Here is a 6,638-nt window from a genome sequence, read left to right on the forward strand (position 1 = left end):
GAAAATTACAGACCAATATCACTGATGAATATAGATGCAAAAATCCTCAACAAAATACTAGCAAACAGAATCCAACAACACATTAAAAGGATCATACACCATGATCAAGTGGGATTTATCCCAGGGATTCAAGGATTCTTCAATATACTCAAATCAATCAATGTGATACACCATATTAACAAACTGAAGAATAAAAACCATATGATCATCTCGATATATGCAGAAAAAGCCTTTGACAAAATTCAACACGCATTTATGATAAAAACTTTCCAGAAAATGGGCACAGAGGGAACCTACCTCAACAAAATAAAGGCCATATATGACAATTCCACAGCAAACATCATTCTCAATGGTGAAAAACTGAAAGCATTTCCTCTAAGAGCAGGAACAAGACAAGGATGTCCAGTCTCACCACTCTTATTCAACATAGTTTTGGAAGTCCTAGCCATGGAAATCAGAGAAGAAGAAGAAATAAAAGGAATACAAATTGGAAAAGAAGAAGTAAAACTGTCACTGTTTGCTGATGACATGATACTATACATAGATAATCCTAAAGATGCCACCAGAAAACTACTAGAGCTAATCAATGAATCTGGTAAAGTTGCAAGATACAAAATTAATGCACAGAAATCTCTTGCATTCCTATACACTAACAATGAAAGATCAGAAAGAGAAATTAAGGAAACAATCCCATTCACCATTGCAACAAAAGGAATAAAATACCTAGGAATAAACCTACCTAAGGAAGTAAAACACCTGTACTCGGGAAACTATAAGACACTGATGAAAGAAATCAAAGATGACACAAACAGATGGAGAGATATACCATGTTCTTAGATTGGAAGAATCAATATTGTGAAAATGTCTGTACTACCCAAAGCCATCTACAGATTCACTGCAATCCCTGTCAAATTACCATGGCATTTTTGACAGTACTAGAACAAAAAAATCTTAAAATTTGTATGGAGACACGAAAGACCCCCAATAGCCAAAGCAATCTTGAGGGAAAAAAATGGAGCTGGAGGACTCAGACTCCTTGAATTCAGACTATAACACCAAACTACAGTAATCAAGACAATATGGTACTGGCACAAAAATATGTATCAGTGGAACAGGATAGAAAGTCCAGAGATAAACCCAAACACCTATGGTCACCTAATCTATGACGAAGGGAGCCAGAATATACAATGGAGAAAAGACAGTCTCTTCAATAAGTGGTGCTGGGAAAACTGGACAGCTACCTGTAAAAGAATGAAAGTAGAACAGTCCCTAACACCATACACAAAAATAAACTCAAAATGGATTAAAGACCTGAATGTAAGACTGGACATTATAAAACTCTTAGGGGAAAACATAGGAATAACACTCTTTCACATATATATCACAGCAAGATCTTTTTTGATCCACCTCCTAGAATAATGGAAATAAAAACAAAAATAAACAAATGGGACCTAATGAAACTTAAAAGCTTTTGTACAGCAAAGGAAACTATAAACAAGATGAAACGACAACCCTCAGAGTGGAAGAAAATATTTGCAAATGAATCAACAGACAAATTAATCTCCCAAATGTATAAACAGCTCATGCAGCTCAATATTAGAAGAACAAACAACCCAATCAAAAAATGGGCAGAAGACCTAAATAGACATTTCTCCAAAGAACACATACAGATGGCCAAGAAGCACATGAAAAGATGCTCAACATCACTAATTATTAGAGAAATGCAAATCGAAACTGCAGTGAGGTATTACCTCACACCAGTTAGAATGGGCATCAGCAGAAAATCTACAAACAATAAATGCTGGAGAGGGTGTGGAGAAAAGGGAACCCTCTTGCACTGTTGGTGGGAATGTAAATTGATACAGCCACTATGAAGAACAGTATGGAGGTTCCTTAGAAAACTAAAAATAGAATTACCATATGACCCAGCAATCCCACTACTGGGCATATACCCTGAGAAAACCATACTTCAAAACGAAACATGCACCCCATTGTTCATTGCAGCACTATTTACAATAGCCAGATTATGGAAGCAACCTAAATGCCCATCAACAGACGAATGCATAAAGAAGATGTGGTACATATATACAATGGAGTATTACTCAGCCATAAAAAGGAACGGAATTGGGTCATTTGTTGAGACGTAGATGGACCTAGAGACTGTCATACAGAGTGAAGTAAGTCAGAAAGAGAAAAACAAATATCATATACTAACACATATATGTGGAATCTAGAAAAATGGTGCAGATGAACCAGTTTGCAAGGCAGCAATAGAGACACAGATGTAGAGAACAAATGTATGGACACCAAGGGGGAAAAACAGGGGAGGGGTTGTGGTGGTGGGATGAATTGGGAGATTGGAACTGCATATATACACTAATATGTATAAAATAGATAACTAATAAGAGCCTGCTGCATAAAAAATAATTCAGAAAACAAAACAGAACAAAAAATAACAAACAAAAAAAAAAGAATTTCATTTTCACAGGGTATATTTTATTTGCTTCATGTGTACATTCAGTAAACTCCATGAGGGCAGAAGCAGATGCAAAACTTTTCTAGGGATGATTGTGGAAGGACATATTTCCAGATGCTTTCCTCTGCCTTTGATTTGGAATGACGACCATACCAGTGTGAGTCAATGTCTTCACCCTGTAAGCCTCTTGTTTGGGGAATAACAAAGGTCTAACTAGCTGAAGTGAAAGATAAAACTGGGAGTCACTTTCAGGAGAAGATAATTGCATAACACTGCCAGAGATCCTGTCACTACACTGAGACTTAAGGAAGTTACTGGCCTTTTGAAGGAAATCGATCTTTTAGTATTTGAACAATTAATTAAATATTGGGGAGCTTTTGCCCACTATTTAGTCTATATGTCTATATGGCCCCAAATAGAAACTTTATGGTCACAAAATTAGTCTGTGACTCCATATTCACCACTCTTTATTCTTCAAGTCTTTTTGAAGGCTCTCATCCATTGCTAATAGGAATAGATATTTGCAGAATCTTATGGAGAATAATTTGGAAAATTCTATCAATATTACACAATTTGATATGCATATTGATACCAGAAATTCCAGTTCCAAGAATGAATCCTATAGGTTACTTACCATTGGCACACAGGTATTCTATGCAAACTGGTTATAATAGGAAAAGATAGGAAATGACCCAAATGTTCATCAGTGAGCAACTGGTTAAATATATCTATACAAAGAAATAATGCAGTTGTAAAGAAAAGGATGAAAAATCAGCTCTCAATGGCTGATCAGAAAGATTTTAAAGACAATGTTAGGTTTCAAAAAAGCAAAGTACAGAACAGTATGTAGAGCCAGCTACCATTATTTATATAGGGAAAAAATAAAGAATGTATATCTTATTTGCATATATATGCATCAAAAATCACTGGAAATAAGAAACAAATAATAGTCATTTCCTGTTTCAGGGTAGGGAGGGAACTGGGCATCTGGGCGCAGCAGTGGAAGGGAGGATTTTCTCTGCAATACTTTTTATACGTTTGACTTTTGAACCATGCTTAATGTATTTGCATTAAATAAATAAATGTAATTTAAGATAATCTTTAAAGATGCTTATTATGCGTACAGGCTTTGGTCAACACACAGCTCTGCTTTCTAGAAGTTTCTAACCCCATCGATGAAATAAAAGGCAACCAGTAACCATAACATAGTGGTAAAAATGCCATCACACTGACATGCCACATTTCACCAAATCTAAAACACTATTAATTCTTTCACAGCATTATATGACATGCCACTAGGAAAAGGAAGAATGTGGCCTATTAAATTCGGGCACAATGCTTCCTTTTCATTTAGAATTTTCATTTTATGCTTAATGAGAAATCTGTTTTAGATACTCATTTGTACATAGATTTTTATCATATATCACTCTTGCATGATATATGACATTGTATAAGAAAAATTAAAGTGAAATAAATTAGTTAAAGAATTCTTAAAACTTTCTCTTATTGCATTCTGAATCTTTTTCACACAGTATTGTCCTCTGTGCTATCAAAAGCATTGGTGATCCTACATTTTTTGAAAGAGTGTTCCATTAATATTTCCAGAATTTTCTTCCAAGCTGCTGAAACCTGATCTGCCAATTTTGATGCATAGATCCAGGCAAACACAACTGTATCATGACTGCTGTACAACCAATAGTGATTGTAACATGAATCCAAGTTCCAGAGGCACTGAAATGTAAAAAAAAAAAAAAAAAGTGCTTTTTTTCTTCTTTCAAAATTTATTTTATTGAAGTATAGTTAATTTACAATGTTGTGTTCATTTCTGCCGTACAGGAAAGTGATTCAGTTATACATATATATACATTCTTTTTCATTTTCCATATGATTTATCACAGGATACTGAATATAGTTCCCTGTGCTATACAGTAGGACCTTGTTGTTTATCCATTATCTATATAATAGTTTGCTGCTGCTAATCCCCAACCTCCCACTCCATTCCTCCCCCAATGCCCCTCCCACTTGGCAACCACAAGTCTGTTCTCTATGTCTGTGAGTCTTTCTTTTTCATAGATAATTATTTGTGACGTATTTTAGATTACACATATCAGTGATATCATATGATATCTGTCTTTCTCTGTCTGACTTACTTCACTTAATATGATCACCTCCAGGTCCATCCATGTTGCTGTAAATGGCAGTATTTCATTCTCTTTATGGCTGAGTAGTATTCCATTATATATATGTACCACATCTTTATGCATTCCTCTGTCAATGGACAAAAATAGGCTTCTTATAATTGTTTAAATGTGATAGATGAGCAGTTTCAAGACAGAATAGGTCCCTGGGGCACTATAGAAGACTCCTTGAGGAGGCAGAATTGAGGCTGTACTTTTAAAAATGAGAGGGATTTTGGAGACAGGAATGAATGGGATGAATGAGTCATGAAAAACAAATAGCTTGAAATGGAAGTAGAAATTGCATTTGAGGGAGGGAAGGAAGGAAGACCATGTGACCTGGAGGGAAGGGCTTGTGAAAGGAAATAAGTGTGGATGGGAGAGTTGTCAAAACTGGAGATTTGGAAGCACTCATTTGGAGAACATATTGGTCCAGAAACTTAACCACGCTGAAGAGTGGAGGGAACAAACAAACACAGCATCAAAAGAAAACAGAAAAAATGGAGAGAGAATCTTGAGCCATGGAATTTTCATGCCAGGAGGACTATTACAGATCATCTGGTTCATGTTTCCAGTTTTACAGGTAAAGAAAGGAAATTCAGAGAGGGTACGTGACAGATTGCCAGTGGCACAGCAAACACTGAACCCTGGGTGTTGATTTCCTGAGCAGGCTCTTCCTAATAGACCATCACAGCCAACAGAGAGGAAGTCGTTTCAAGGAGGCAGGTGGCAGTGAAGAAGAGGAAGCCTGAGGAGGCACTGAGGTGACCAGTACAGATTATTGATGACCTGCAAGTGTCTACTTTGCAGAGTGGTCTGGGTAGGAAAGATTGTGAAAAGTTAAAGAAAGCGGGGTGTTTCTCAGTTAGAGGCACCATCAGGAAAGATCTCATTAATTTTCAATATTTCCTTTCAAAGGGCTCAGTATTTGATGTTGTATTTTCAATAAAGCCTCCAAGACCCTGCTTTTACCAGTGGCAAAAAATTTAAAAAAGGCAAAAAATAAAAAAATCCTTCACAAAGGATTCAATAGTATCATTTCCTGGAAATCCTTCAAAATAATGGGACATAGTGCTTGCTTCGGCAGCACATATACTAAAAATAATGGGACATATTGTCCCTTGGGCAAGACAGAAAATTATCAACAGGTGGCAGTCACACCGAGTTTCAAATGCAGCCTTTCACCACTTTATAAAGAAACCATTGTTTTCTTACACATAGAAATTGACTAAAGGGGGCAGTAACCAATAATGGTCTTGCTTATGGGTTTTCAGTTTGCATCTCTGTGGAACTTCATTCTTGGCATAGGAAATGATCAATACTGCTTTCCTGCACATCTCCTATACTAAACAGTGTGTTTAGGTGCCTGCAAGGGATTTCTCTTAGAAGAAAAAGAAATCACATCTACCGCAAAAAAGTTATCTTGCTGATATGGCTGCTACAGGTACCATGGTAAGTAAGCCACTTAGTATCTTAGGGACAACCTCACAATTGAGGACATAAAATTAAAGCAGTGAGATGGCATTTAATATTGAAAAATATGTATTTGATTGGCAAAAATGTAAAATATTCATAATATCCAGAGAATTGGGACTCTGGAAGTGTGAATTAGTATAGTTACTTTTTATGGCAGTTTACTAGTCTCTGTTAACACTGAAATGGAGCCTGCTCCCTAGGACTCAGCAGCTCTGCTTCCCAGTGTCCATCTGCAGAACAGTTCACACACACACACACACACACACAGACACACACACACACACACACATACAGGAGGTCTGTTCAAGGGTATTGGCAATGGCTTTGTTTTTAATGGTAAAAAATATAAACTGGGGACAAGCCAGATGTACATGTAAAAATATCAATGGGGGGACTTCCCTGGTGGTCCAGTGGTAAAGAATCCACCTTTCAATGCAAGGGACGCGGGTTCGATCCCTGGTCTGGGAACTGAGATCCCACACGTCTTGTGGCAACTAAGCCCACACGCC

This window comes from Tursiops truncatus, chromosome 10 (assembly GCF_011762595.2).
Source record: "Tursiops truncatus isolate mTurTru1 chromosome 10, mTurTru1.mat.Y, whole genome shotgun sequence".
NCBI classification, from domain to species: Eukaryota; Metazoa; Chordata; class Mammalia; order Artiodactyla; family Delphinidae; genus Tursiops; species Tursiops truncatus.